The sequence below is a fragment of the Pseudorasbora parva genome, chromosome 22 (assembly GCF_024679245.1).
Source record: "Pseudorasbora parva isolate DD20220531a chromosome 22, ASM2467924v1, whole genome shotgun sequence".
Taxonomy (NCBI): Eukaryota; Metazoa; Chordata; class Actinopteri; order Cypriniformes; family Gobionidae; genus Pseudorasbora; species Pseudorasbora parva.
In genome coordinates, this window is record NC_090193.1 from 4597209 (window position 1) to 4621053 (window position 23845).

Genomic DNA, 23845 nt, shown 5'->3' on the forward strand with positions numbered 1-23845 from the left:
TTTTATACTAGCCTACTTTCAGACAAACCAGACATATGTCATTTGTGCTTTCTATATGTCAGGCTTGTTTAAAACAAATATTTTTTAAATTTATTTAAATAGTTTTCAAGAAAGGGGGTATAGCTCAGTGGTAGAGCATTTGTCTGCAGATCAAGAGGTCTCCGTTCAAATCCGGATGCCCCCTTTGCCATGTTCTCTGGTACTTTTATACTAGCCTACTTTCAGACAAGCCATACATATCTAAATTGTGTTTCATTCATAGATTTATTTAATTATTTATGTAAGTGGCTTTCCAGAAAGGGGGTATAGCTCAGGGGTAGAGCATTTGACTGCAGATCAAGAGGTCTCCGGTTCAAATCCGGATGCCCCCTTTGCCATGTTTTCTGGTACTTTTGTACTAGCCTACATTCAGACAAGCCAGACATATCTCACTTGTGCTTGCGATATGTCAGTCTTGTTTAAAACAAAGATTTTTAATTTATTTATTTAAATGGTTTTCAAGAAAGGGGGTGTAGCTCAGTGGTAGAGCATTTGACTGCAGATCAAGAGGTCTCCGGTTCAAATCCGGATGCCCCCTTTGACATGTTCTCTGCTGCTTTTATACTAGCCTACTTTCAGACAAACCAGACATATGTCATTTGTGCTTGCTATATGTCAGGCTTGTTTAAAACAAAGATTTTATAATTTATTTAAATAGTTTAAAAGGAAGGGGGTATAGCTCAGTGGTAGAGCATTTGACTGCAGATCAAGAGGTCTCCGGTTCAAATCCGGATGCCCCCTTTGACATGTTCTCTGGTACTTTTATACTAGCCTACTTTCAGACAAGCCAGACATATCTTAATTGTGCTTGCGATATGTCAGGCTTGTTTAAAACAAAGTTTTTTTTTTAATTTATTTAAATGGTTTTCCAGAAAGGGGGTATAGCTCAGTGGTAGAGCATTTGACTGCAGATCAAGAGGTCTCCGGTTCAAATCCGGATGCCCCCTTCAGCTTGAACAAATCTGTTCTGTGGTTCATTTATACCAGCCTACTTTCAGACAAGCCAGACATATCTCACTTGTCTTTCGAGATAGGATTTTCCAGAAAGGGGGTATAGCTCAGTGGTAGAGCATTTGACTGCAGATCAAGAGGTCTCCGGCTCAAATCCGGATGCCCCCTTTGACATGTTCTCTGGTACTTTTATACTAAAAGAAAGGGGGTATAGCTCAGTGGTAGAGCATTTGACTGCAGATCAAGAGGTCTATACTAGCCTACTTTCAGACAAACCAGACATATGTCATTTGTGCTTGCTATATGTCAGGCTTGTTTAAAACAAAGATTTTATAATTTATTTAAATAGTTTAAAAGGAAGGGGGTATAGCTCAGTGGTAGAGCATTTGACTGCAGATCAAGAGGTCTCCGGTTCAAATCCGGATGCCCCCTTTGACATGTTCTCTGGTGCTTTTATACTAGCCTACTTTCAGACAAGCCAGACATATCTTAATTGTGCTTGCGATATGTCAGGCTTGTTTAAAACAAAGGTTTTTTTTTAATTTATTTAAATGGTTTTCCAGAAAGGGGGTATAGCTCAGTGGTAGAGCATTTGACTGCAGATCAAGAGGTCTCCGGTTCAAATCCGGATGCCCCCTTCAGCTTGAACAAATCTGTTCTGTGGTTCATTTATACCAGCCTACTTTCAGACAAGCCAGACATATCTCACTTGTCTTTCGAGATAGGATTTTCCAGAAAGGGGGTATAGCTCAGTGGTAGAGCATTTGACTGCAGATCAAGAGGTCTCCGGCTCAAATCCGGATGCCCCCTTTGACATGTTCTCTGGTACTTTTATACTAAAAGAAAGGGGGTATAGCTCAGTGGTAGAGCATTTGACTGCAGATCAAGAGGTCTCCGGTTCAAATCCGGATGCCCCCTTTGACATGTTCTCTGGTTCTTTTATACTAGCCTACTTTCAGACAAGCCAGACATATCTCCATTGTGCTTGCGATATGTTAGGCTTGTTTAAAACAAAGATTTTTTTTAAATATATTTAAATGGTTTTCAAGAAAGGGGGTATAGCTCAGTGGTAGAGCATTTGACTGCAGATCAAGAGGTCTCCAGTTCAAATCCAGATGCCCCCTTTAGCCTGACCTAATCTGTTCTGTGGTGCATTTATACTAGCCTACTTTTCGACAAGACAGAAATATCTAAATTGTGTTTCGAGATATGGTTTTCCAGAAAGGGGGTATAGCTCAGTGGTAGAGCATTTGACTGCAGATCAAGAGGTCTCCGGCTCAAATCCGGATGCCGCCTTTGACATGTTCTCTGGTACTTTCATACTAGCCTACTTTCAGACAAAACAGACATAACTCTATTGTGCTTGCGATATGTCAAGCTTGTTTAAAACAAAGATTTTTTATTTATTTATTTAAATGGTTTTCAAGAAAGGGGGTATAGCTCACTGGTAGAGCATTTGACTGCAGATCAAGAGGTCTCCGGTTCAAATCCGGATGCCCCCTTTGACATGTTCTCTGGTACTTTTATATTAAAAGAAAGGGGGTATAGCTCAGTGGTAGAGCATTTGACTGCAGATCAGGAGGTCTCCGTTCAAATCCGGATGCCCCCTTTGACATGTTCTCTGGTACTTTTATACTAGCCTACTTTCAGACAAGCCATACATATCTAAATTGTGTTTCATTCAAAGATTTATTTAATTATTTATGTAAGTGGCTTTCCAGAAAGAGGGTATAGCTCAGGGGTAGAGCATTTGACTGCAGATCAAGAGGTCTCCGGTTCAAATCCGGATGCCCCCTTTGACATGTTCTCTGGTACTTTTATTCTAGCCTACTTTCAAACAAACCAGACATATGTCATTTGTGCTTGCTATATGTCAGGCTTGTTGATAACAAAGATTTTTTTAATTTATTTAACTAGTTGCAAGAAAGGGGGTATAGCTCAGTGGTAGAGCATTTGACTGCAGATCAAGAGGTCCCCGGTTCAAATCCGGATGCCCCCTTTGACATGTTCTCTGGTACTTTTATACTAGCCTACTTTCAGACAAACCAGACATATGTCATTTGTGCTTTCTATATGTCAAGCTTGTTTAAAACAAATATTTTTTAAATTTATTTAAATAGTTTTCAAGAAAGGGGGTATAGCTCAGTGGTAGAGCATTTGACTGCAGATCAAGAGGTCACCGTTCAAATCCGGATGCCCCCTTTGACATGTTCTCTGGTACTTTTATACTAGCCTACTTTCAGACAAGCCATACATATCTAAATTGTGTTTCATTCATAGATTTATTTAATTATTTATGTAAGTGGCTTTCCAGAAAGGGGGTATAGCTCAGGGGTAGAGCATTTGACTGCAGATCAAGAGGTCTCCGGTTCAAATCCGGATGCCCCCTTTGCCATGTTTTCTGGTACTTTTGTACTAGCCTACATTCAGACAAGCCAGACATATCTCACTTGTGCTTGCGATATGTCAGGCTTGTTTAAAACAAAGATTTTTTATTTATTTATTTAAAAGGTTTTCAAGAAAGGGGGTATAGCTCAGTGGTAGAGCATTTGACTGCAGATCAAGAGGTCTCCGGTTCAAATCCGGATGCCCCCTTTGACATGTTCTCTGCTGCTTTTATACTAGCCTACTTTCAGACAAACCAGACATATGTCATTTGTGCTTGCTATATGTCAGGCTTGTTTAAAACAAAGATTTTATAATTTATTTAAATAGTTTAAAAGGAAGGGGGTATAGCTCAGTGGTAGAGCATTTGACTGCAGATCAAGAGGTCTCCGGTTCAAATCCGGATGCCCCCTTTGACATGTTCTCTGGTACTTTTATACTAGCCTACTTTCAGACAAGCCAGACATATCTTAATTGTGCTTGCGATATGTTAGGCTTGTTTAAAACAAAGATTTTTTTTAAATGTATTTAAATGGTTTTCAAGAAAGGGGGTATAGCTCAGTGGTAGAGCATTTGACTGCAGATCAAGAGGTCTCCGGTTCAAATCCGGATGCCCCCTTCAGCTTGATCAAATCTGTTCTGTGGTTCATTTATACCAGCCTACTTTCAGACAAGCCAGACATATCTCACTTGTCTTTCGAGATAGGATTTTACAGAAAGGGGGTATAGCTCAGTGGTAGAGCATTTGACTGCAGATCAAGAGGTCTCCGGTTCAAATCCGGATGCCCCCTTTGACATGTTCTCTGGTACTTTTATACTTGCCTACTTTCAGACAAGCCAGACATATCTCCATTGTGCTTGCGATATGTTAGGCTTGTTTAAAACAAAGATTTTTTTTAAATGTATTTAAATGGTTTTCAAGAAAGGGGGTATAGCTCAGTGGTAGAGCATTTGACTGCAGATCAAGAGGTCTCCGGTTTAAATCCGGATGCCCCCTTTAGCCTGACCTAATCTGTTCTGTGGTGCATTTATACTAGCCTACTTTTCGACAAGACAGAAATATCTAAATTGTGTTTCGAGATATGGTTTTTCAGAAAGGGGGTATAGCTCAGTGATAGAGCATTTGACTGCAGATCAAGAGGTCTCCGGCTCAAATCCGGATGCCCCCTTTGACATGTTCTCTGGTACTTTCATACTAGCCTACTTTCAGACAAGCCAGACATATCTCCATTGTGCTTGCGATATGTCAGGCTTGTTTAAAACAAAGATTTTTTTTATTTATTTAAATGGTTTTCAAGAAAGGGGGTATAGCTCACTGGTAGAGCATTTGACTGCAGATCAAGAGGTCTCCGGTTCAAATCCGGATGCCCCCTTTGAAATGTTCTCTGGTACTTTTATACTAAAAGAAAGGGGGTATAGCTCAGTGGTAGAGCATTTGACTGCAGATCAAGAGGTCTCCGGTTCAAATCCGGATGCCCCCTTTGACATGTTCTCTGGTACTTTTATACTAGCCTACTTTCAGACAAGCCAGACATATCTCCATTGTGCTTGCGATATGTTAGGCTTGTTTAAAACAAAGATTTTTTTTTAAATGTATTTAAATGGTTTTCAAGAAAGGGGGTATAGCTCAGTGGTAGAGCATTTGACTGCAGATCAAGAGGTCTCCGGTTCAAATCCGGATGCCCCCTTTAGCCTGACCTAATCTGTTCTGTGGTGCATTTATACTAGCCTACTTTTCGACAAGACAGAAATATCTAAATTGTGTTTCGAGATATGGTTTTCCAGAAAGGGGGTATAGCTCAGTGGTAGAGCATTTGACTGCAGATCAAGAGGTCTCCGGTTCAAATCCGGATGCCCCCTTTGACATGTTCTCTGGTACTTTTATTCTAGCCTACTTTCAAACAAACCAGACATATGTCATTTGTGCTTGCTAAATGTCAGGCTTGTTGATAACAAAGATTTTTTTAATTTATTTAACTAGTTTTCAAGAAAGGGGGTATTGCTCAGTGGTAGAGCATTTGACTGCAGATCAAGAGGTCCCCGGTTCTAATCCAGATGCCCCCTTTAGCTTGACCTAATCTGTCATGTGTTTCATTTATACCAGCCTACTTTCAGACAAGCCATAGATATCTAAATTGTGTTTCATTCAAAGATTTATTTAATTATTTATTTAGGTAGCTTTCCAGAAAGGGGGTATAGCTCAGTGGTAGAGCATTTGACTGCAGATCAAGAGGTCGCCGTTCAAATCCGGTGGCCCCCATTGACATGTTCTCTGGTACTTTTATACTAGCCTACTTTCAGACAAGCCATACATATCTAAATTGTGTTTCATTCAAAGATTTATTTAATTATTTATGTAAGTGGCTTTCCAGAAAGGGGGTATAGCTCAGGGGTAGAGCATTTGACTGCAGATCAACAGGTCTCCGGTTCAAATCCGGATGCCCCCTTTGCCATGTTTTCTGGTACTTTTGTACTAGCCTACATTCAGACAAGCCAGACATATCTCACTTGTGCTTGCGATATGTCAGGCTTGTTTAAAACAAAGATTTTTTTTTTTATTTATTTAAATGGTTTTCAAGAAAGGGGGTATAGCTTAGTGGTAGAGCATTTGACTGCAGATCAAGAGGCCTCCGGTTCAAATCCGGATGCCCCCTTTGACATGTTCTCTGCTGCTTTTATACTAGCCTACTTTCAGACAAACCAGACATATGTCATTTCTCCTTGCTATATGTCAGGCTTGTTTAAAACAAAGATTTTTTTTAAATGTATTTAAATGGTTTTAAAGAAAGGGGGTATAGCTCAGTGGTAGAGCATTTGACTGCAGATCAAGAGGTCTCCGGTTCAAATCCGGATGCCCCCTTTAGCCTGACCTAATCTGTTCTGTGGTGCATTTATACTAGCCTACTTTTCGACAAGACAGAAATATCTAAATTGTGTTTTGAGATATGGTTTTCCAGAAAGGGGGTATAGCTCAGTGGTAGAGCATTTGACTGCAGATCAAGAGGTCTCCGGTTCAAATCCGGATGCCCCCTTTGACGTGTTCTCTGGTACTTTTGTACTAAAAGAAAGGGGGTATAGCTCAGTGGTAGAGCATTTGACTGCAGATCAGGAGGTCTCCGTTCAAATCCGGATGCCCCCTTTGACATGTTCTCTGGTACTTTTATACTAGCCTACTTTCAGACAAGCCATACATATCTAAATTGTGTTTCATTCAAAGATTTATTTAATTATTTATGTAAGTGGCTTTCCAGAAAGAGGGTATAGCTCAGGGGTAGAGCATTTGACTGCAGATCAAGAGGTCTCCGGTTCAAATCCAGATGCCGGCTTTGACTTGTTCTCTGGTACTTTTATTCTAGCCTACTTTCAAACAAACCAGACATATGTCATTTGTGCTTGCTATATGTCAGGCTTGTTGATAACAAAGATTTTTTTAATTTATTTAACTAGTTGCAAGAAAGGGGGTATAGCTCAGTGGTAGAGCATTTGACTGCAGATCAAGAGGTCCCCGGTTCAAATCCGGATGCCCCCTTTGACATGTTCTCTGGTACTTTTATTCTAGCCTACTTTCAAACAAACCAGACATATGTCATTTGTGCTTGCTAAATGTCAGGCTTGTTGATAACAAAGATTTTTTTAATTTATTTAACTAGTTTTCAAGAAAGGGGGTATTGCTCAGTGGTAGAGCATTTGACTGCAGATCAAGAGGTCCCCGGTTCTAATCCAGATGCCCCCTTTAGCTTGACCTAATCTGTCATGTGGTTCATTTATACCAGCCTACTTTCAGACAAGCCATAGATATCTAAATTGTGTTTCATTCAAAGATTTATTTAATTATTTATTTAGGTAGCTTTCCAGAAAGGGGGTATAGCTCAGTGGTAGAGCATTTGACTGCAGATCAAGAGGTCTCCGTTCAAATCCGGATGCCCCCTTTGACATGTTCTCTGGTACTTTTATACTAGCCTACTTTCAGACAAGCCATACATATCTAAATTGTGTTTCATTCAAAGATTTATTTAATTATTTATGTAAGTGGCTTTCCAGAAAGGGGGTATAGCTCAGGGGTAGAGCAATTGACTGCAGATCAACAGGTCTCCGGTTCAAATCCGGATGCCCCCTTTGCCATGTTTTCTGGTACTTTTGTACTAGCCTACATTCAGACAAGCCAGACATATCTCACTTGTGCTTGGGATATGTCAGGCTTGTTTAAAACAAAGATTTTTTATTTATTTATTTAAATGGTTTTCAAGAAAGGGGGTATAGCTCAGTGGTAGAGCATTTGACTGCAGATCAAGAGGTCTCCGGTTCAAATCCGGATGCCCCCTTTGACATGTTCTCTGCTGCTTTTATACTAGCCTACTTTCAGACAAACCAGACATATGTCATTTGTGCTTGCTATATGTCAGGCTTGTTTAAAACAAAGATTTTATGATTTATTTAAATAGCTTAAAGGAAGGGGGTATAGCTCAGTGGTAGAGCATTTGACTGCAGATCAAGAGGTCTCCGGTTCAAATCCGGATGCCCCCTTTGACATGTTCTCTGGTACTTTTATACTAGCCTACTTTCAGACAAGCCAGACATATCTTAATTGTGCTTGCGATATGTCAGGCTTGTTTAAAACAAAGTTTTTTTTTTTTTATTTATTTAAATGGTTTTCCAGAAAGGGGGTATAGCTCAGTGGAAGAGCATTTGACTGCAGATCAAGAGGTCTCCGGTTCAAATCCGGATGCCCCCTTCAGCTTGAACAAATCTGTTCTGTGGTTCATTTATACCAGCCTACTTTCAGACAAGCCAGACATATCTCACTTGTCTTTCGAGAAAGGATTTTACAGAAAGGGGGTATATCTCAGTGGTAGAGCATTTGACTGCAGATCAAGAGGTCTCCGGTTCAAATCCGGATGCCCCCTTTGACATGTTCTCTGGTACTTTTATACTTGCCTACTTTCAGACAAGCCAGACATATCTCCATTGTGCTTGCGATATGTTAGGCTTGTTTAAAACAAAGATTTTTTTTAAATGTATTTAAATGGTTTTCAAGAAAGGGGGTATAGCTCAGTGGTAGAGCATTTGACTGCAGATCAAGAGGTCTCCGGTTCAAATCCGGATGCCCCCTTTGACATGTTCTCTGGTACTTTTATACTAGCCTACTTTCAGACAAACCAGACATATGTCATTTGTGCTTTCTATATGTCAGGCTTGTTTAAAACAAATATTTTTTAAATTTATTTAAATAGTTTTCAAGAAAGGGGGTATAGCTCAGTGGTAGAGCATTTGACTGCAGATCAAGAGGTCTCCGTTCAAATCCGGATGCCCCCTTTGCCATGTTCTCTGGTACTTTTATACTAGCCTACTTTCAGACAAGCCAGACATATCTCCATTGTGCTTGCGATATGTTAGGCTTGTTTAAAACAAAGATTTTTTTTTAAATGTATTTAAATGGTTTTCAAGAAAGGGGGTATAGCTCAGTGGTAGAGCATTTGACTGCAGATCAAGAGGTCTCCGGTTCAAATCCGGATGCCCCCTTTGACATGTTCTCTGCTTTTTTTATACTAGCCTACTTTCAGACAAACCAGACATATGTCATTTCTCCTTGCTATATGTCAGGCTTGTTTAAAACAAAAATTTAATAATTTATTTAAATAGTTTAAAAGGAAGGGGGTATAGCTCAGTGGTAGAGCATTTGACTGCAGATCAAGAGGTCTCCGGTTCAAATCCGGATGCCCCCTTTGACATGTTCTCTGGTACTTTTGTACTAAAAGAAAGGGGGTATAGCTCAGTGGTAGAGCATTTGACTGCAGATCAGGAGGTCTCCGTTCAAATCCGGATGCCCCCTTTGACATGTTCTCTGGTACTTTTATACTAGCCTACTTTCAGACAAGCCATACATATCTAAATTGTGTTTCATTCAAAGATTTATTTAATTATTTATGTAAGTGGCTTTCCAGAAAGAGGGTATAGCTCAGGGGTAGAGCATTTGACTGCAGATCAAGAGGTCTCCGGTTCAAATCCGGATGCCCCCTTTGACATGTTCTCTGGTACTTTTATTCTAGCCTACTTTCAAACAAACCAGACATATGTCATTTGTGCTTGCTATATGTCAGGCTTGTTGATAACAAAGATTTTTTTAATTTATTTAACTAGTTGCAAGAAAGGGGGTATAGCTCAGTGGTAGAGCATTTGACTGCAGATCAAGAGGTCCCCGGTTCAAATCCGGATGCCCCCTTTGACATGTTCTCTGGTACTTTTATACTAGCCTACTTTCAGACAAACCAGACATATGTCATTTGTGCTTTCTATATGTCAAGCTTGTTTAAAACAAATATTTTTTAAATTTATTTAAATAGTTTTCAAGAAAGGGGGTATAGCTCAGTGGTAGAGCATTTGACTGCAGATCAAGAGGTCACCGTTCAAATCCGGATGCCCCCTTTGACATGTTCTCTGGTACTTTTATACTAGCCTACTTTCAGACAAGCCATACATATCTAAATTGTGTTTCATTCATAGATTTATTTAATTATTTATGTAAGTGGCTTTCCAGAAAGGGGGTATAGCTCAGGGGTAGAGCATTTGACTGCAGATCAAGAGGTCTCCGGTTCAAATCCGGATGCCCCCTTTGCCATGTTTTCTGGTACTTTTGTACTAGCCTACATTCAGACAAGCCAGACATATCTCACTTGTGCTTGCGATATGTCAGGCTTGTTTAAAACAAAGATTTTTTATTTATTTATTTAAAAGGTTTTCAAGAAAGGGGGTATAGCTCAGTGGTAGAGCATTTGACTGCAGATCAAGAGGTCTCCGGTTCAAATCCGGATGCCCCCTTTGACATGTTCTCTGCTGCTTTTATACTAGCCTACTTTCAGACAAACCAGACATATGTCATTTGTGCTTGCTATATGTCAGGCTTGTTTAAAACAAAGATTTTATAATTTATTTAAATAGTTTAAAAGGAAGGGGGTATAGCTCAGTGGTAGAGCATTTGACTGCAGATCAAGAGGTCTCCGGTTCAAATCCGGATGCCCCCTTTGACATGTTCTCTGGTACTTTTATACTAGCCTACTTTCAGACAAGCCAGACATATCTTAATTGTGCTTGCGATATGTTAGGCTTGTTTAAAACAAAGATTTTTTTTAAATGTATTTAAATGGTTTTCAAGAAAGGGGGTATAGCTCAGTGGTAGAGCATTTGACTGCAGATCAAGAGGTCTCCGGTTCAAATCCGGATGCCCCCTTCAGCTTGAACAAATCTGTTCTGTGGTTCATTTATACCAGCCTACTTTCAGACAAGCCAGACATATCTCACTTGTCTTTCGAGATAGGATTTTACAGAAAGGGGGTATAGCTCAGTGGTAGAGCATTTGACTGCAGATCAAGAGGTCTCCGGTTCAAATCCGGATGCCCCCTTTGACATGTTCTCTGGTACTTTTATACTTGCCTACTTTCAGACAAGCCAGACATATCTCCATTGTGCTTGCGATATGTTAGGCTTGTTTAAAACAAAGATTTTTTTTAAATGTATTTAAATGGTTTTCAAGAAAGGGGGTATAGCTCAGTGGTAGAGCATTTGACTGCAGATCAAGAGGTCTCCGGTTTAAATCCGGATGCCCCCTTTAGCCTGACCTAATCTGTTCTGTGGTGCATTTATACTAGCCTACTTTTCGACAAGACAGAAATATCTAAATTGTGTTTCGAGATATGGTTTTTCAGAAAGGGGGTATAGCTCAGTGATAGAGCATTTGACTGCAGATCAAGAGGTCTCCGGCTCAAATCCGGATGCCCCCTTTGACATGTTCTCTGGTACTTTCATACTAGCCTACTTTCAGACAAGCCAGACATATCTCCATTGTGCTTGCGATATGTCAGGCTTGTTTAAAACAAAGATTTTTTTTATTTATTTAAATGGTTTTCAAGAAAGGGGGTATAGCTCACTGGTAGAGCATTTGACTGCAGATCAAGAGGTCTCCGGTTCAAATCCGGATGCCCCCTTTGAAATGTTCTCTGGTACTTTTATACTAAAAGAAAGGGGGTATAGCTCAGTGGTAGAGCATTTGACTGCAGATCAAGAGGTCTCCGGTTCAAATCCAGATGCCCCCTTTGACATGTTCTCTGGTACTTTTATACTAGCCTACTTTCAGACAAGCCAGACATATCTCCATTGTGCTTGCGATATGTTAGGCTTGTTTAAAACAAAGATTTTTTTTTAAATGTATTTAAATGGTTTTCAAGAAAGGGGGTATAGCTCAGTGGTAGAGCATTTGACTGCAGATCAAGAGGTCTCCGGTTCAAATCCGGATGCCCCCTTTAGCCTGACCTAATCTGTTCTGTGGTGCATTTATACTAGCCTACTTTTCGACAAGACAGAAATATCTAAATTGTGTTTCGAGATATGGTTTTCCAGAAAGGGGGTATAGCTCAGTGGTAGAGCATTTGACTGCAGATCAAGAGGTCTCCGGTTCAAATCCGGATGCCCCCTTTGACATGTTCTCTGGTACTTTTATTCTAGCCTACTTTCAAACAAACCAGACATATGTCATTTGTGCTTGCTAAATGTCAGGCTTGTTGATAACAAAGATTTTTTTAATTTATTTAACTAGTTTTCAAGAAAGGGGGTATTGCTCAGTGGTAGAGCATTTGACTGCAGATCAAGAGGTCCCCAGTTCTAATCCAGATGCCCCCTTTAGCTTGACCTAATCTGTCATGTGGTTCATTTATACCAGCCTACTTTCAGACAAGCCATAGATATCTAAATTGTGTTTCATTCAAAGATTTATTTAATTATTTATTTAGGTAGCTTTCCAGAAAGGGGGTATAGCTCAGTGGTAGAGCATTTGACTGCAGATCAAGAGGTCGCCGTTCAAATCCGGTGGCCCCCATTGACATGTTCTCTGGTACTTTTATACTAGCCTACTTTCAGACAAGCCATACATATCTAAATTGTGTTTCATTCAAAGATTTATTTAATTATTTATGTAAGTGGCTTTCCAGAAAGGGGGTATAGCTCAGGGGTAGAGCATTTGACTGCAGATCAACAGGTCTCCGGTTCAAATCCGGATGCCCCCTTTGCCATGTTTTCTGGTACTTTTGTACTAGCCTACATTCAGACAAGCCAGACATATCTCACTTGTGCTTGCGATATGTCAGGCTTGTTTAAAACAAAGATTTTTTTTTTTATTTATTTAAATGGTTTTCAAGAAAGGGGGTATAGCTTAGTGGTAGAGCATTTGACTGCAGATCAAGAGGCCTCCGGTTCAAATCCGGATGCCCCCTTTGACATGTTCTCTGCTGCTTTTATACTAGCCTACTTTCAGACAAACCAGACATATGTCATTTCTCCTTGCTATATGTCAGGCTTGTTTAAAACAAAGATTTTTTTTAAATGTATTTAAATGGTTTTCAAAAAAGGGGGTATAGCTCAGTGGTAGAGCATTTGACTGCAGATCAAGAGGTCTCCGGTTCAAATCCGGATGCCCCCTTTAGCCTGACCTAATCTGTTCTGTGGTGCATTTATACTAGCCTACTTTTCGACAAGACAGAAATATCTAAATTGTGTTTTGAGATATGGTTTTCCAGAAAGGGGGTATAGCTCAGTGGTAGAGCATTTGACTGCAGATCAAGAGGTCTCCGGTTCAAATCCGGATGCCCCCTTTGACGTGTTCTCTGGTACTTTTGTACTAAAAGAAAGGGGGTATAGCTCAGTGGTAGAGCATTTGACTGCAGATCAGGAGGTCTCCGTTCAAATCCGGATGCCCCCTTTGACATGTTCTCTGGTACTTTTATACTAGCCTACTTTCAGACAAGCCATACATATCTAAATTGTGTTTCATTCAAAGATTTATTTAATTATTTATGTAAGTGGCTTTCCAGAAAGAGGGTATAGCTCAGGGGTAGAGCATTTGACTGCAGATCAAGAGGTCTCCGGTTCAAATCCAGATGCCCGCTTTGACTTGTTCTCTGGTACTTTTATTCTAGCCTACTTTCAAACAAACCAGACATATGTCATTTGTGCTTGCTATATGTCAGGCTTGTTGATAACAAAGATTTTTTTAATTTATTTAACTAGTTGCAAGAAAGGGGGTATAGCTCAGTGGTAGAGCATTTGACTGCAGATCAAGAGGTCCCCGGTTCAAATCCGGATGCCCCCTTTGACATGTTCTCTGGTACTTTTATTCTAGCCTACTTTCAAACAAACCAGACATATGTCATTTGTGCTTGCTAAATGTCAGGCTTGTTGATAACAAAGATTTTTTTAATTTATTTAACTAGTTTTCAAGAAAGGGGGTATTGCTCAGTGGTAGAGCATTTGACTGCAGATCAAGAGGTCCCCGATTCTAATCCAGATGCCCCCTTTAGCTTGACCTAATCTGTCACGTGGTTCATTTATACCAGCCTACTTTCAGACAAGCCATAGATATCTAAATTGTGTTTCATTCAAAGATTTATTTAATTATTTATTTAGGTAGCTTTCCAGAAAGGGGGTATAGCTCAGGGGTAGAGCATTTGACTGCAGATCAAGAGGTCTCCGTTCAAATCCGGATGCCCCCTTTGACATGTTCTCTGGTACTTTTATACTAGCCTACTTTCAGACAAGCCATACATATCTAAATTGTGTTTCATTCAAAGATTTATTTAATTATTTATGTAAGTGGCTTTCCAGAAAGGGGGTATAGCTCAGGGGTAGAGCAATTGACTGCAGATCAACAGGTCTCCGGTTCAAATCCGGATGCCCCCTTTGCCATGTTTTCTGGTACTTTTGTACTAGCCTACATTCAGACAAGCCAGACATATCTCACTTGTGCTTGGGATATGTCAGGCTTGTTTAAAACAAAGATTTTTTATTTATTTATTTAAATGGTTTTCAAGAAAGGGGGTATAGCTCAGTGGTAGAGCATTTGACTGCAGATCAAGAGGTCTCCGGTTCAAATCCGGATGCCCCCTTTGACATGTTCTCTGCTGCTTTTATACTAGCCTACTTTCAGACAAACCAGACATATGTCATTTGTGCTTGCTATATGTCAGGCTTGTTTAAAACAAAGATTTTATGATTTATTTAAATAGCTTAAAGGAAGGGGGTATAGCTCAGTGGTAGAGCATTTGACTGCAGATCAAGAGGTCTCCGGTTCAAATCCGGATGCCCCCTTTGACATGTTCTCTGGTACTTTTATACTAGCCTACTTTCAGACAAGCCAGACATATCTTAATTGTGCTTGCGATATGTCAGGCTTGTTTAAAACAAAGTTTTTTTTTTTTAATTTATTTAAATGGTTTTCCAGAAAGGGGGTATAGCTCAGTGGAAGAGCATTTGACTGCAGATCAAGAGGTCTCCGGTTCAAATCCGGATGCCCCCTTCAGCTTGAACAAATCTGTTCTGTGGTTCATTTATACCAGCCTACTTTCAGACAAGCCAGACATATCTCACTTGTCTTTCGAGAAAGGATTTTACAGAAAGGGGGTATATCTCAGTGGTAGAGCATTTGACTGCAGATCAAGAGGTCTCCGGTTCAAATCCGGATGCCCCCTTTGACATGTTCTCTGGTACTTTTATACTTGCCTACTTTCAGACAAGCCAGACATATCTCCATTGTGCTTGCGATATGTTAGGCTTGTTTAAAACAAAGATTTTTTTTAAATGTATTTAAATGGTTTTCAAGAAAGGGGGTATAGCTCAGTGGTAGAGCATTTGACTGCAGATCAAGAGGTCTCCGGTTCAAATCCGGATGCCCCCTTTGACATGTTCTCTGGTACTTTTATACTAGCCTACTTTCAGACAAACCAGACATATGTCATTTGTGCTTTCTATATGTCAGGCTTGTTTAAAACAAATATTTTTTAAATTTATTTAAATAGTTTTCAAGAAAGGGGGTATAGCTCAGTGGTAGAGCATTTGACTGCAGATCAAGAGGTCTCCGTTCAAATCCGGATGCCCCCTTTGCCATGTTCTCTGGTACTTTTATACTAGCCTACTTTCAGACAAGCCATACATATCTAAATTGTGTTTCATTCATAGATTTATTTAATTATTTATGTAAGTGGCTTTCCAGAAAGGGGGTATAGCTCAGGGGTAGAGCATTTGACTGCAGATCAAGAGGTCTCCGGTTCAAATCCGGATGCCCCCTTTGCCATGTTTTCTGGTACTTTTGTACTAGCCTACATTCAGACAAGCCAGACATATCTCACTTGTGCTTGCGATATGTCAGTCTTGTTTAAAACAAAGATTTTTTATTTATTTATTTAAATGGTTTTCAAGAAAGGGGGTGTAGCTCAGTGGTAGAGCATTTGACTGCAGATCAAGAGGTCTCCGGTTCAAATCCGGATGCCCCCTTTGACATGTTCTCTGCTGCTTTTATACTAGCCTACTTTCAGACAAACCAGACATATGTCATTTGTGCTTGCTATATGTCAGGCTTGTTTAAAACAAAGATTTTATAATTTATTTAAATAGTTTAAAAGGAAGGGGGTATAGCTCAGTGGTAGAGCATTTGACTGCAGATCAAGAGGTCTCCGGTTCAAATCCGGATGCCCCCTTTGACATGTTCTCTGGTACTTTTATACTAGCCTACTTTCAGACAAGCCAGACATATCTTAATTGTGCTTGCGATATGTCAGGCTTGTTTAAAACAAAGTTTTTTTTTTAATTTATTTAAATGGTTTTCCAGAAAGGGGGTATAGCTCAGTGGTAGAGCATTTGACTGCAGATCAAGAGGTCTCCGGTTCAAATCCGGATGCCCCCTTCAGCTTGAACAAATCTGTTCTGTGGTTCATTTATACCAGCCTACTTTCAGACAAGCCAGACATATCTCACTTGTCTTTCGAGATAGGATTTTCCAGAAAGGGGGTATAGCTCAGTGGTAGAGCATTTGACTGCAGATCAAGAGGTCTCCGGCTCAAATCCGGATGCCCCCTTTGACATGTTCTCTGGTACTTTTATACTAAAAGAAAGGGGGTATAGCTCAGTGGTAGAGCATTTGACTGCAGATCAAGAGGTCTATACTAGCCTACTTTCAGACAAACCAGACATATGTCATTTGTGCTTGCTATATGTCAGGCTTGTTTAAAACAAAGATTTTATAATTTATTTAAATAGTTTAAAAGGAAGGGGGTATAGCTCAGTGGTAGAGCATTTGACTGCAGATCAAGAGGTCTCTGGTTCAAATCCGGATACCCCCTTTGACATGTTCTCTGGTAGTTTTATACTTGCCTACTTTCAGACAAGCCAGACATATCTCCATTGTGCTTGCGATATGGTAGGCTTGTTTAAAACAAAGGTTTTTTTTAAATGTATTTAAATGGTTTTCAAGAAAGGGGGTATAGCTCAGTGGTAGAGCATTTGACTGCAGATCAAGAGGTCTCCGGTTCAAATCCGGATGCCCCCTTTAGCCTGACCTAATCTGTTCTGTGGTGCATTTATACTAGCCTACTTTTCGACAAGACAGAAATATCTAAATTGTGTTTCGAGATATGTTTTTTCAGAAAGGGGGTATAGCTCAGTGCTAGAGCATTTGACTGCAGATCAAGAGGTCTCGGGCTCAAATCCAGATGCCCCCTTTTACATGTTCTCTGGTACTTTCATACTAGCCTACTTTCAGACAAGCCAGACATATCTCCATTGTGCTTGCGATATGTCAGGCTTGTTTAAAACAAAGATTTTTTTTTATTTATTTAAATGGTTTTCAAGAAAGGGGGTATAGCTCACTGGTAGAGCATTTGACTGCAGATCAAGAGGTCTCCGGTTCAAATCCGGATGCCCCCTTTGAAATGTTCTCTGGTACTTTTATACTAAAAGAAAGGGGGTATAGCTCAGTGGTAGAGCATTTGACTGCAGATCAAGAGGTCTCCGGTTCAAATCCGGATGCCCTCTTTGACATGTTCTCTGCTGCTTTTATACTAACCTACTTTCAGACAAACCAGACATATGTCATTTCTGCTTGCTATATGTCAGGCTTGTTTAAAACAAAGATTTTATAATTTATTTAAATAGTTTAAAAGGAAGGGGGTATAGCTCAGTGGTAGAGCATTTGACTGCAGATCAAGAGGTCTCCGGTTCAAATCCGGATGCCCCCTTTGACATGTTCTCTGGTACTTTTATACTAGCCTACTTTCAGACAAGCCAGACATATCTTAATTGTGCTTGCGATATGTCAGGCTTGTTTAAAACAAAGGTTTTTTTTTAATTTATCTAAATGGTTTTCCAGAAAGGGGGTATAGCTCAGTGGTAGAGCATTTGACTGCAGGTCAAGAGGTCTCCGGTTCAAATCCGGATGCCCCCTTCAGCTTGAACAAATCTGTTCTGTGGTTCATTTATACCAGTCTACTTTCAGACAAGCCAGACATATCTCACTTGTCTTTCTAGATAGGATTGTCCAGAAATGGGGTATAGCTCAGTGGCAGAGCATTTGACTGCAGATCAAGAGGTCTCCGGTTCAAATCTGGATGCCCCCTTTGACATGTTCTCTGGTACTTTTATACTAGCCTACTTTCAGACAAGCCAGACATATCTCCATTGTGCTTGCGATATGTTAGGCTTGTTTAAAACAAAGATTTTTTTTTAAATGTATTTAAATGGTTTTCAAGAAAGGGGGTATAGCTCAGTGGTAGAGCATTTGACTGCAGATCAAGAGGTCTCCGGTTCAAATCCGGATGCCCCCTTCAGCCTGACCTAATCTGTTCTGTGGTGCATTTATACTAGCCTACTTTTCGACAAGACAGAAATATCTAAATTGTGTTTCGAGATATGGTTTTTCAGAAAGGGGGTATAGCTCAGTGGTAGAGCATTTGACTGCAGATCAAGAGATCTCCGGCTCAAATCCGGATGCCCCCTTTGACATGTTCTCTGGTACTTTCATACTAGCCTACTTTCAGACAAGCCAGACATATCTCCATTGTGCTTGCGATATGTCAGGCTTGTTTAAAACAAAGATTTTTTTTTTATTTATTTAAATGGTTTTCAAGAAAGGGGGTATAGCTCACTGGTAGAGCATTTGACTGCAGATCAAGAGGTCTCCGGTTCAAATCCGGATGCCCCCTTTGAAATGTTCTCTGGTACTTTTATACTAAAAGAAAGGGGGTATAGCTCAGTGGTAGAGCATTTGACTGCAGATCAAGAGGTCTCTGGTTCAAATCCGGATGCCCCCTTTGACATGTTCTCTGGTACTTTTATACTAGCCTACTTTCAGACAAGCCAGACATATCTCCATTGTGCTTGCGATATGTTAGGCTTGTTTAAAACAAAGATTTTTTTTAAATGTATTTAAATGGTTTTCAAGAAAGGGGGTATAGCTCAGTTGTAGAGCATTTGACTGCAGATCAAGAGGTCTCCGGTTCAAATCCGGATGCCCCCTTTAGCCTGACCTAATCTGTTCTGTGGTGCATTTATACTAGCCTACTTTTCGACAAGACAGAAATATCTAAATTGTGTTTCGAGATATGGTTTTCCAGAAAGGGGGTATAGCTCAGTGGTAGAGCATTTGACTGCAGATCAAGAGGTCTCCGGTTCAAATCCGGATGCCCCCTTTGACATGTTCTCTGGTACTTTTATACTAGCCTACTTTCAGACAAGCCAGACATATCTTAATTGTGCTTGCCATATGTCAGGCTTGTTTAAAACAAAGGGTTTTTTTTTAATTTATCTAAATGGTTTTCCAGAAAGGGGGTATAGCTCAGTGGTAGAGCATTTGACTGCAGATCAAGAGGTCTCCGGTTCAAATCCGGATGCCCCCTTCAGCTTGAACAAATCTGTTCTGTGGTTCATTTATACCAGCCTACTTTCAGACAAGCCAGACATATCTCACTTGTCTTTCGAGATAGGATTGTCCAGAAATGGGGTATAGCTCAGTGGCAGAGCATTTGACTGCAGATCAAGAGGTCTCCGGTTCAAATCTGGATGCCCCCTTTGACATGTTCTCTGGTACTTTTATACTAGCCTACTTTCAGACAAGCCAGACATATCTCCATTGTGCTTGCGATATGTTAGGCTTGTTTAAAACAAAGATTTTTTTTTAAATGTATTTAAATGGTTTTCAAGAAAGGGGGTATAGCTCAGTGGTAGAGCATTTGACTGCAGATCAAGAGGTCTCCGGTTCAAATCCGGATGCCCCCTTCAGCCTGACCTAATCTGTTCTGTGGTGCATTTATACTAGCCTACTTTTCGACAAGACAGAAATATCTAAATTGTGTTTCGAGATATGGCTTTTCAGAAAGGGGGTATAGCTCAGTGGTAGAGCATTTGACTGCAGATCAAGAGGTCTCCGGTTCAAATCCGGATGCCCCCTTTGACATGTTCTCTGGTACTTTTATACTAGCCTACTTTCAGACAAGCCAGACATATCTTAATTGTGCTTGCGATATGTCAGGCTTGTTTAAAACAAAGTTTTTTTTTTTAAATTTATTTAAATGGTTTTCCAGAAAGGGGGTATAGCTCAGTGGTAGAGCATTTGACTGCAGATCAAGAGGTCCCCGGTTCAAATCCGGATGCCCCCTTTGACATGTTCTCTGGTACTTTTATACTAGCCTACTTTCAGACAAACCAGACATATGTCACTTGTGCTTTCTATATGTCAGGCTTGTTCAAAACAAATATTTTGTAAATTTATTTAAATAGATTTCAAGAAAGGGGTATAGCTCAGTGGTAGAGCATTTGCCTGCAGATCAAGAGGTCTCCGTTCAAATCCGGATGCCCCCTTTGACATGTTCTCTGGTACTTTTATACTAGCCTACTTTCAGACAAGCCATACATATCTAAATTGTGTTTCATTCAAAGATTTATTTAATTATTTATGTAAGTGGCTTTCCAGAAAGGGGGTATAGCTCAGGGGTAGAGCATTTGACTGCAGATCAAGAGGTCTGCGGTTCAAATCCGGATGCCCCCTTTGCCATGTTTTCTGGTACTTTTGTACTAGCCTACATTCAGACAAGCCAGACATATCTCACTTGTGCTTGCGATATGTCAGGCTTGTTTAAAACAAAGATTTTTTATTTATTTATTTAAATGGTTTTCAAGAAAGGGGGTATAGCTCAGTGGTAGAGCATTTGACTGCAGATCAAGAGGTCTCCGGTTCAAATCCGGATGCCCCCTTTGACATGTTCTCTGCTGCTTTTATACTAGCCTACTTTCAGACAAACCAGACATATGTCATTTGTGCTTGCTATATGTCAGGCTTGTTTAAAACAAAGATTTTATAATTTATTTAAATAGTTTAAAAGGAAGGGGGTATAGCTCAGTGGTAGAGCATTTGACTGCAGATCAAGAGGTCTCCGATTCAAATCCGGATGCCCCCTTTGACATGTTCTCTGGTACTTTTATACTAGCCTACTTTCAGACAAGCCAGACATATCTTAATTGTGCTTGCGATATGTCAGGCTTGTTTAAAACAAAGGTTTTTTTTTAAATTTATTTAAATGGTTTTCCAGAAAGGGGGTATAGCTCAGTGGTAGAGCATTTCACTGCAGATCAAGAGGTCTCCGGTTCAAATCCGGATGCCCCCTTCAGCTTGAACAAATCTGTTCTGTGGTTCATTTATACCAGCCTACTTTCAGACAAGCCAGACATATCTCACTTGTCTTTCGAGATAGGATTTTCCAGAAAGGGGGTATAGCTCAGTGGTAGAGCATTTGACTGCAGATCAAGAGGTCTCTGGTTCAAATCCGGATACCCCCTTTGACATGTTCTCTGGTAGTTTTATACTTGCCTACTTTCAGACAAGCCAGACATATCTCCATTGTGCTTGCGATATGGTAGGCTTGTTTAAAACAAATATTTTTTTTAAATGTATTTAAATGGTTTTCAAGAAAGGGGGTATAGCTCAGTGGTAGAGCATTTGACTGCAGATCAAGAGGTCTCCGGTTCAAATCCGGATGCCCCCTTTAGCCTGACCTAATCTGTTCTGTGGTGCATTTATACTAGCCTACTTTTCGACAAGACAGAAATATCTAAATTGTGTTTCGAGATATGTTTTTTCAGAAAGGGGGTATAGCTCAGTGCTAGAGCATTTGACTGCAGATCAAGAGGTCTCGGGCTCAAATCCAGATGCCCCCTTTGACATGTTCTCTGGTACTTTCATACTAGCCTACTTTCAGACAAGCCAGACATATCTCCATTGTGCTTGCGATATGTCAGGCTTGTTTAAAACAAAGATTTTTTTTTATTTATTTAAATGGTTTTCAAGAAAGGGGGTATAGCTCACTGGTAGAGCATTTGACTGCAGATCAAGAGGTCTCCGGTTCAAATCCGGATGCCCCCTTTGAAATGTTCTCTGGTACTTTTATACTAAAAGAAAGGGGGTATAGCTCAGTGGTAGAGCATTTGACTGCAGATCAAGAGGTCTCCGGTTCAAATCCGGATGCCCTCTTTGACATGTTCTCTGCTGCTTTTATACTAACCTACTTTCAGACAAACCAGACATATGTCATTTCTGCTTGCTATATGTCAGGCTTGTTTAAAACAAAGATTTTATAATTTATTTAAATAGTTTAAAAGGAAGGGGGTATAGCTCAGTGGTAGAGCATTTGACTGCAGATCAAGAGGTCTCCGGTTCAAATCCGGATGCCCCCTTTGACATGTTCTCTGGTACTTTTATACTAGCCTACTTTCAGACAAGCCAGACATATCTTAATTGTGCTTGCGATATGTCAGGCTTGTTTAAAACAAAGGTTTTTTTTTAATTTATCTAAATGGTTTTCCAGAAAGGGGGTATAGCTCAGTGGTAGAGCATTTGACTGCAGGTCAAGAGGTCTCCGGTTCAAATCCGGATGCCCCCTTCAGCTTGAACAAATCTGTTCTGTGGTTCATTTATACCAGTCTACTTTCAGACAAGCCAGACATATCTCACTTGTCTTTCTAGATAGGATTGTCCAGAAATGGGGTATAGCTCAGTGGCAGAGCATTTGACTGCAGATCAAGAGGTCTCCGGTTCAAATCTGGATGCCCCCTTTGACATGTTCTCTGGTACTTTTATACTAGCCTACTTTCAGACAAGCCAGACATATCTCCATTGTGCTTGCGATATGTTAGGCTTGTTTAAAACAAAGATTTTTTTTTAAATGTATTTAAATGGTTTTCAAGAAAGGGGGTATAGCTCAGTGGTAGAGCATTTGACTGCAGATCAAGAGGTCTCCGGTTCAAATCCGGATGCCCCCTTCAGCCTGACCTAATCTGTTCTGTGGTGCATTTATACTAGCCTACTTTTCGACAAGACAGAAATATCTAAATTGTGTTTCGAGATATGGTTTTTCAGAAAGGGGGTATAGCTCAGTGGTAGAGCATTTGACTGCAGATCAAGAGATCTCCGGCTCAAATCCGGATGCCCCCTTTGACATGTTCTCTGGTACTTTCATACTAGCCTACTTTCAGACAAGCCAGACATATCTCCATTGTGCTTGCGATATGTCAGGCTTGTTTAAAACAAAGATTTTTTTTTTATTTATTTAAATGGTTTTCAAGAAAGGGGGTATAGCTCACTGGTAGAGCATTTGACTGCAGATCAAGAGGTCTCCGGTTCAAATCCGGATGCCCCCTTTGAAATGTTCTCTGGTACTTTTATACTAAAAGAAAGGGGGTATAGCTCAGTGGTAGAGCATTTGACTGCAGATCAAGAGGTCTCTGGTTCAAATCCGGATGCCCCCTTTGACATGTTCTCTGGTACTTTTATACTAGCCTACTTTCAGACAAGCCAGACATATCTCCATTGTGCTTGCGATATGTTAGGCTTGTTTAAAACAAAGATTTTTTTTAAATGTATTTAAATGGTTTTCAAGAAAGGGGGTATAGCTCAGTTGTAGAGCATTTGACTGCAGATCAAGAGGTCTCCGGTTCAAATCCGGATGCCCCCTTTAGCCTGACCTAATCTGTTCTGTGGTGCATTTATACTAGCCTACTTTTCGACAAGACAGAAATATCTAAATTGTGTTTCGAGATATGGTTTTCCAGAAAGGGGGTATAGCTCAGTGGTAGAGCATTTGACTGCAGATCAAGAGGTCTCCGGTTCAAATCCGGATGCCCCCTTTGACATGTTCTCTGGTACTTTTATACTAGCCTACTTTCAGACAAGCCAGACATATCTTAATTGTGCTTGCCATATGTCAGGCTTGTTTAAAACAAAGGGTTTTTTTTTAATTTATCTAAATGGTTTTCCAGAAAGGGGGTATAGCTCAGTGGTAGAGCATTTGACTGCAGATCAAGAGGTCTCCGGTTCAAATCCGGATGCCCCCTTCAGCTTGAACAAATCTGTTCTGTGGTTCATTTATACCAGCCTACTTTCAGACAAGCCAGACATATCTCACTTGTCTTTCGAGATAGGATTGTCCAGAAATGGGGTATAGCTCAGTGGCAGAGCATTTGACTGCAGATCAAGAGGTCTCCGGTTCAAATCTGGATGCCCCCTTTGACATGTTCTCTGGTACTTTTATACTAGCCTACTTTCAGACAAGCCAGACATATCTCCATTGTGCTTGCGATATGTTAGGCTTGTTTAAAACAAAGATTTTTT

At 40.2% G+C, this 23845-nt stretch overlaps 74 non-coding genes across 74 annotated transcripts; all 74 read left to right on the top strand.

Annotated features, from left to right (window-relative positions):
* The first annotated feature begins 299 nt into the window (after positions 1-299).
* Positions 300-371, top strand: trnac-gca (transfer RNA cysteine (anticodon GCA)). Its single transcript has one exon. It is a non-coding gene; the product is annotated as a tRNA-Cys (tRNA).
* Positions 372-505: 134 nt separating this feature from the next.
* Positions 506-577, top strand: trnac-gca (transfer RNA cysteine (anticodon GCA)). The gene has a single exon. It is a non-coding gene; the product is annotated as a tRNA-Cys (tRNA).
* A 131-nt stretch (positions 578-708) lies between these two features.
* trnac-gca (transfer RNA cysteine (anticodon GCA)) lies at positions 709-780 on the top strand. The gene has a single exon. It is a non-coding gene; the product is annotated as a tRNA-Cys (tRNA).
* A 134-nt stretch (positions 781-914) lies between these two features.
* On the top strand, positions 915-986 carry trnac-gca (transfer RNA cysteine (anticodon GCA)). Its single transcript has one exon. It is a non-coding gene; the product is annotated as a tRNA-Cys (tRNA).
* A 100-nt stretch (positions 987-1086) lies between these two features.
* trnac-gca (transfer RNA cysteine (anticodon GCA)) lies at positions 1087-1158 on the top strand. Its single transcript has one exon. It is a non-coding gene; the product is annotated as a tRNA-Cys (tRNA).
* Positions 1159-1350: 192 nt separating this feature from the next.
* On the top strand, positions 1351-1422 carry trnac-gca (transfer RNA cysteine (anticodon GCA)). The gene has a single exon. It is a non-coding gene; the product is annotated as a tRNA-Cys (tRNA).
* Positions 1423-1556: 134 nt separating this feature from the next.
* On the top strand, positions 1557-1628 carry trnac-gca (transfer RNA cysteine (anticodon GCA)). The gene has a single exon. It is a non-coding gene; the product is annotated as a tRNA-Cys (tRNA).
* Positions 1629-1728: 100 nt separating this feature from the next.
* trnac-gca (transfer RNA cysteine (anticodon GCA)) lies at positions 1729-1800 on the top strand. Its single transcript has one exon. It is a non-coding gene; the product is annotated as a tRNA-Cys (tRNA).
* A 36-nt stretch (positions 1801-1836) lies between these two features.
* Positions 1837-1908, top strand: trnac-gca (transfer RNA cysteine (anticodon GCA)). The gene has a single exon. It is a non-coding gene; the product is annotated as a tRNA-Cys (tRNA).
* Positions 1909-2917: 1009 nt separating this feature from the next.
* trnac-gca (transfer RNA cysteine (anticodon GCA)) lies at positions 2918-2989 on the top strand. The gene has a single exon. It is a non-coding gene; the product is annotated as a tRNA-Cys (tRNA).
* Positions 2990-3307: 318 nt separating this feature from the next.
* trnac-gca (transfer RNA cysteine (anticodon GCA)) lies at positions 3308-3379 on the top strand. The gene has a single exon. It is a non-coding gene; the product is annotated as a tRNA-Cys (tRNA).
* Positions 3380-3513: 134 nt separating this feature from the next.
* On the top strand, positions 3514-3585 carry trnac-gca (transfer RNA cysteine (anticodon GCA)). The gene has a single exon. It is a non-coding gene; the product is annotated as a tRNA-Cys (tRNA).
* Positions 3586-3716: 131 nt separating this feature from the next.
* Positions 3717-3788, top strand: trnac-gca (transfer RNA cysteine (anticodon GCA)). The gene has a single exon. It is a non-coding gene; the product is annotated as a tRNA-Cys (tRNA).
* A 134-nt stretch (positions 3789-3922) lies between these two features.
* trnac-gca (transfer RNA cysteine (anticodon GCA)) lies at positions 3923-3994 on the top strand. The gene has a single exon. It is a non-coding gene; the product is annotated as a tRNA-Cys (tRNA).
* Positions 3995-4094: 100 nt separating this feature from the next.
* trnac-gca (transfer RNA cysteine (anticodon GCA)) lies at positions 4095-4166 on the top strand. Its single transcript has one exon. It is a non-coding gene; the product is annotated as a tRNA-Cys (tRNA).
* Positions 4167-4300: 134 nt separating this feature from the next.
* Positions 4301-4372, top strand: trnac-gca (transfer RNA cysteine (anticodon GCA)). The gene has a single exon. It is a non-coding gene; the product is annotated as a tRNA-Cys (tRNA).
* Positions 4373-4784: 412 nt separating this feature from the next.
* On the top strand, positions 4785-4856 carry trnac-gca (transfer RNA cysteine (anticodon GCA)). The gene has a single exon. It is a non-coding gene; the product is annotated as a tRNA-Cys (tRNA).
* A 135-nt stretch (positions 4857-4991) lies between these two features.
* trnac-gca (transfer RNA cysteine (anticodon GCA)) lies at positions 4992-5063 on the top strand. Its single transcript has one exon. It is a non-coding gene; the product is annotated as a tRNA-Cys (tRNA).
* Positions 5064-5163: 100 nt separating this feature from the next.
* On the top strand, positions 5164-5235 carry trnac-gca (transfer RNA cysteine (anticodon GCA)). The gene has a single exon. It is a non-coding gene; the product is annotated as a tRNA-Cys (tRNA).
* Positions 5236-5957: 722 nt separating this feature from the next.
* On the top strand, positions 5958-6029 carry trnac-gca (transfer RNA cysteine (anticodon GCA)). Its single transcript has one exon. It is a non-coding gene; the product is annotated as a tRNA-Cys (tRNA).
* A 134-nt stretch (positions 6030-6163) lies between these two features.
* Positions 6164-6235, top strand: trnac-gca (transfer RNA cysteine (anticodon GCA)). The gene has a single exon. It is a non-coding gene; the product is annotated as a tRNA-Cys (tRNA).
* A 100-nt stretch (positions 6236-6335) lies between these two features.
* trnac-gca (transfer RNA cysteine (anticodon GCA)) lies at positions 6336-6407 on the top strand. The gene has a single exon. It is a non-coding gene; the product is annotated as a tRNA-Cys (tRNA).
* Positions 6408-6832: 425 nt separating this feature from the next.
* trnac-gca (transfer RNA cysteine (anticodon GCA)) lies at positions 6833-6904 on the top strand. Its single transcript has one exon. It is a non-coding gene; the product is annotated as a tRNA-Cys (tRNA).
* Positions 6905-7625: 721 nt separating this feature from the next.
* trnac-gca (transfer RNA cysteine (anticodon GCA)) lies at positions 7626-7697 on the top strand. Its single transcript has one exon. It is a non-coding gene; the product is annotated as a tRNA-Cys (tRNA).
* Positions 7698-7827: 130 nt separating this feature from the next.
* On the top strand, positions 7828-7899 carry trnac-gca (transfer RNA cysteine (anticodon GCA)). The gene has a single exon. It is a non-coding gene; the product is annotated as a tRNA-Cys (tRNA).
* A 136-nt stretch (positions 7900-8035) lies between these two features.
* On the top strand, positions 8036-8107 carry trnac-gca (transfer RNA cysteine (anticodon GCA)). Its single transcript has one exon. It is a non-coding gene; the product is annotated as a tRNA-Cys (tRNA).
* A 306-nt stretch (positions 8108-8413) lies between these two features.
* On the top strand, positions 8414-8485 carry trnac-gca (transfer RNA cysteine (anticodon GCA)). The gene has a single exon. It is a non-coding gene; the product is annotated as a tRNA-Cys (tRNA).
* A 338-nt stretch (positions 8486-8823) lies between these two features.
* Positions 8824-8895, top strand: trnac-gca (transfer RNA cysteine (anticodon GCA)). The gene has a single exon. It is a non-coding gene; the product is annotated as a tRNA-Cys (tRNA).
* A 131-nt stretch (positions 8896-9026) lies between these two features.
* trnac-gca (transfer RNA cysteine (anticodon GCA)) lies at positions 9027-9098 on the top strand. Its single transcript has one exon. It is a non-coding gene; the product is annotated as a tRNA-Cys (tRNA).
* Positions 9099-9523: 425 nt separating this feature from the next.
* Positions 9524-9595, top strand: trnac-gca (transfer RNA cysteine (anticodon GCA)). Its single transcript has one exon. It is a non-coding gene; the product is annotated as a tRNA-Cys (tRNA).
* Positions 9596-9913: 318 nt separating this feature from the next.
* On the top strand, positions 9914-9985 carry trnac-gca (transfer RNA cysteine (anticodon GCA)). The gene has a single exon. It is a non-coding gene; the product is annotated as a tRNA-Cys (tRNA).
* A 134-nt stretch (positions 9986-10119) lies between these two features.
* Positions 10120-10191, top strand: trnac-gca (transfer RNA cysteine (anticodon GCA)). Its single transcript has one exon. It is a non-coding gene; the product is annotated as a tRNA-Cys (tRNA).
* Positions 10192-10322: 131 nt separating this feature from the next.
* On the top strand, positions 10323-10394 carry trnac-gca (transfer RNA cysteine (anticodon GCA)). The gene has a single exon. It is a non-coding gene; the product is annotated as a tRNA-Cys (tRNA).
* Positions 10395-10528: 134 nt separating this feature from the next.
* Positions 10529-10600, top strand: trnac-gca (transfer RNA cysteine (anticodon GCA)). The gene has a single exon. It is a non-coding gene; the product is annotated as a tRNA-Cys (tRNA).
* A 100-nt stretch (positions 10601-10700) lies between these two features.
* On the top strand, positions 10701-10772 carry trnac-gca (transfer RNA cysteine (anticodon GCA)). The gene has a single exon. It is a non-coding gene; the product is annotated as a tRNA-Cys (tRNA).
* A 134-nt stretch (positions 10773-10906) lies between these two features.
* trnac-gca (transfer RNA cysteine (anticodon GCA)) lies at positions 10907-10978 on the top strand. The gene has a single exon. It is a non-coding gene; the product is annotated as a tRNA-Cys (tRNA).
* Positions 10979-11390: 412 nt separating this feature from the next.
* On the top strand, positions 11391-11462 carry trnac-gca (transfer RNA cysteine (anticodon GCA)). Its single transcript has one exon. It is a non-coding gene; the product is annotated as a tRNA-Cys (tRNA).
* A 135-nt stretch (positions 11463-11597) lies between these two features.
* trnac-gca (transfer RNA cysteine (anticodon GCA)) lies at positions 11598-11669 on the top strand. Its single transcript has one exon. It is a non-coding gene; the product is annotated as a tRNA-Cys (tRNA).
* Positions 11670-11769: 100 nt separating this feature from the next.
* trnac-gca (transfer RNA cysteine (anticodon GCA)) lies at positions 11770-11841 on the top strand. Its single transcript has one exon. It is a non-coding gene; the product is annotated as a tRNA-Cys (tRNA).
* A 722-nt stretch (positions 11842-12563) lies between these two features.
* On the top strand, positions 12564-12635 carry trnac-gca (transfer RNA cysteine (anticodon GCA)). Its single transcript has one exon. It is a non-coding gene; the product is annotated as a tRNA-Cys (tRNA).
* A 134-nt stretch (positions 12636-12769) lies between these two features.
* trnac-gca (transfer RNA cysteine (anticodon GCA)) lies at positions 12770-12841 on the top strand. Its single transcript has one exon. It is a non-coding gene; the product is annotated as a tRNA-Cys (tRNA).
* Positions 12842-12941: 100 nt separating this feature from the next.
* trnac-gca (transfer RNA cysteine (anticodon GCA)) lies at positions 12942-13013 on the top strand. Its single transcript has one exon. It is a non-coding gene; the product is annotated as a tRNA-Cys (tRNA).
* Positions 13014-13438: 425 nt separating this feature from the next.
* On the top strand, positions 13439-13510 carry trnac-gca (transfer RNA cysteine (anticodon GCA)). Its single transcript has one exon. It is a non-coding gene; the product is annotated as a tRNA-Cys (tRNA).
* A 721-nt stretch (positions 13511-14231) lies between these two features.
* Positions 14232-14303, top strand: trnac-gca (transfer RNA cysteine (anticodon GCA)). The gene has a single exon. It is a non-coding gene; the product is annotated as a tRNA-Cys (tRNA).
* A 130-nt stretch (positions 14304-14433) lies between these two features.
* trnac-gca (transfer RNA cysteine (anticodon GCA)) lies at positions 14434-14505 on the top strand. Its single transcript has one exon. It is a non-coding gene; the product is annotated as a tRNA-Cys (tRNA).
* Positions 14506-14641: 136 nt separating this feature from the next.
* Positions 14642-14713, top strand: trnac-gca (transfer RNA cysteine (anticodon GCA)). Its single transcript has one exon. It is a non-coding gene; the product is annotated as a tRNA-Cys (tRNA).
* Positions 14714-15019: 306 nt separating this feature from the next.
* Positions 15020-15091, top strand: trnac-gca (transfer RNA cysteine (anticodon GCA)). Its single transcript has one exon. It is a non-coding gene; the product is annotated as a tRNA-Cys (tRNA).
* A 318-nt stretch (positions 15092-15409) lies between these two features.
* trnac-gca (transfer RNA cysteine (anticodon GCA)) lies at positions 15410-15481 on the top strand. Its single transcript has one exon. It is a non-coding gene; the product is annotated as a tRNA-Cys (tRNA).
* A 134-nt stretch (positions 15482-15615) lies between these two features.
* On the top strand, positions 15616-15687 carry trnac-gca (transfer RNA cysteine (anticodon GCA)). Its single transcript has one exon. It is a non-coding gene; the product is annotated as a tRNA-Cys (tRNA).
* A 131-nt stretch (positions 15688-15818) lies between these two features.
* Positions 15819-15890, top strand: trnac-gca (transfer RNA cysteine (anticodon GCA)). Its single transcript has one exon. It is a non-coding gene; the product is annotated as a tRNA-Cys (tRNA).
* A 134-nt stretch (positions 15891-16024) lies between these two features.
* Positions 16025-16096, top strand: trnac-gca (transfer RNA cysteine (anticodon GCA)). The gene has a single exon. It is a non-coding gene; the product is annotated as a tRNA-Cys (tRNA).
* Positions 16097-16196: 100 nt separating this feature from the next.
* Positions 16197-16268, top strand: trnac-gca (transfer RNA cysteine (anticodon GCA)). The gene has a single exon. It is a non-coding gene; the product is annotated as a tRNA-Cys (tRNA).
* Positions 16269-16460: 192 nt separating this feature from the next.
* Positions 16461-16532, top strand: trnac-gca (transfer RNA cysteine (anticodon GCA)). The gene has a single exon. It is a non-coding gene; the product is annotated as a tRNA-Cys (tRNA).
* Positions 16533-16666: 134 nt separating this feature from the next.
* On the top strand, positions 16667-16738 carry trnac-gca (transfer RNA cysteine (anticodon GCA)). The gene has a single exon. It is a non-coding gene; the product is annotated as a tRNA-Cys (tRNA).
* Positions 16739-17151: 413 nt separating this feature from the next.
* trnac-gca (transfer RNA cysteine (anticodon GCA)) lies at positions 17152-17223 on the top strand. Its single transcript has one exon. It is a non-coding gene; the product is annotated as a tRNA-Cys (tRNA).
* Positions 17224-17354: 131 nt separating this feature from the next.
* On the top strand, positions 17355-17426 carry trnac-gca (transfer RNA cysteine (anticodon GCA)). Its single transcript has one exon. It is a non-coding gene; the product is annotated as a tRNA-Cys (tRNA).
* Positions 17427-17560: 134 nt separating this feature from the next.
* Positions 17561-17632, top strand: trnac-gca (transfer RNA cysteine (anticodon GCA)). The gene has a single exon. It is a non-coding gene; the product is annotated as a tRNA-Cys (tRNA).
* Positions 17633-17939: 307 nt separating this feature from the next.
* On the top strand, positions 17940-18011 carry trnac-gca (transfer RNA cysteine (anticodon GCA)). The gene has a single exon. It is a non-coding gene; the product is annotated as a tRNA-Cys (tRNA).
* A 414-nt stretch (positions 18012-18425) lies between these two features.
* trnac-gca (transfer RNA cysteine (anticodon GCA)) lies at positions 18426-18497 on the top strand. Its single transcript has one exon. It is a non-coding gene; the product is annotated as a tRNA-Cys (tRNA).
* A 306-nt stretch (positions 18498-18803) lies between these two features.
* On the top strand, positions 18804-18875 carry trnac-gca (transfer RNA cysteine (anticodon GCA)). Its single transcript has one exon. It is a non-coding gene; the product is annotated as a tRNA-Cys (tRNA).
* Positions 18876-19010: 135 nt separating this feature from the next.
* Positions 19011-19082, top strand: trnac-gca (transfer RNA cysteine (anticodon GCA)). Its single transcript has one exon. It is a non-coding gene; the product is annotated as a tRNA-Cys (tRNA).
* A 307-nt stretch (positions 19083-19389) lies between these two features.
* On the top strand, positions 19390-19461 carry trnac-gca (transfer RNA cysteine (anticodon GCA)). The gene has a single exon. It is a non-coding gene; the product is annotated as a tRNA-Cys (tRNA).
* Positions 19462-19561: 100 nt separating this feature from the next.
* trnac-gca (transfer RNA cysteine (anticodon GCA)) lies at positions 19562-19633 on the top strand. The gene has a single exon. It is a non-coding gene; the product is annotated as a tRNA-Cys (tRNA).
* Positions 19634-19769: 136 nt separating this feature from the next.
* On the top strand, positions 19770-19841 carry trnac-gca (transfer RNA cysteine (anticodon GCA)). Its single transcript has one exon. It is a non-coding gene; the product is annotated as a tRNA-Cys (tRNA).
* Positions 19842-20364: 523 nt separating this feature from the next.
* trnac-gca (transfer RNA cysteine (anticodon GCA)) lies at positions 20365-20436 on the top strand. Its single transcript has one exon. It is a non-coding gene; the product is annotated as a tRNA-Cys (tRNA).
* A 510-nt stretch (positions 20437-20946) lies between these two features.
* On the top strand, positions 20947-21018 carry trnac-gca (transfer RNA cysteine (anticodon GCA)). Its single transcript has one exon. It is a non-coding gene; the product is annotated as a tRNA-Cys (tRNA).
* A 134-nt stretch (positions 21019-21152) lies between these two features.
* On the top strand, positions 21153-21224 carry trnac-gca (transfer RNA cysteine (anticodon GCA)). The gene has a single exon. It is a non-coding gene; the product is annotated as a tRNA-Cys (tRNA).
* A 413-nt stretch (positions 21225-21637) lies between these two features.
* trnac-gca (transfer RNA cysteine (anticodon GCA)) lies at positions 21638-21709 on the top strand. Its single transcript has one exon. It is a non-coding gene; the product is annotated as a tRNA-Cys (tRNA).
* Positions 21710-21840: 131 nt separating this feature from the next.
* Positions 21841-21912, top strand: trnac-gca (transfer RNA cysteine (anticodon GCA)). Its single transcript has one exon. It is a non-coding gene; the product is annotated as a tRNA-Cys (tRNA).
* Positions 21913-22046: 134 nt separating this feature from the next.
* On the top strand, positions 22047-22118 carry trnac-gca (transfer RNA cysteine (anticodon GCA)). Its single transcript has one exon. It is a non-coding gene; the product is annotated as a tRNA-Cys (tRNA).
* A 307-nt stretch (positions 22119-22425) lies between these two features.
* trnac-gca (transfer RNA cysteine (anticodon GCA)) lies at positions 22426-22497 on the top strand. Its single transcript has one exon. It is a non-coding gene; the product is annotated as a tRNA-Cys (tRNA).
* A 414-nt stretch (positions 22498-22911) lies between these two features.
* Positions 22912-22983, top strand: trnac-gca (transfer RNA cysteine (anticodon GCA)). Its single transcript has one exon. It is a non-coding gene; the product is annotated as a tRNA-Cys (tRNA).
* Positions 22984-23289: 306 nt separating this feature from the next.
* trnac-gca (transfer RNA cysteine (anticodon GCA)) lies at positions 23290-23361 on the top strand. The gene has a single exon. It is a non-coding gene; the product is annotated as a tRNA-Cys (tRNA).
* Positions 23362-23496: 135 nt separating this feature from the next.
* Positions 23497-23568, top strand: trnac-gca (transfer RNA cysteine (anticodon GCA)). The gene has a single exon. It is a non-coding gene; the product is annotated as a tRNA-Cys (tRNA).
* The last annotated feature ends 277 nt before the right edge of the window (positions 23569-23845 follow it).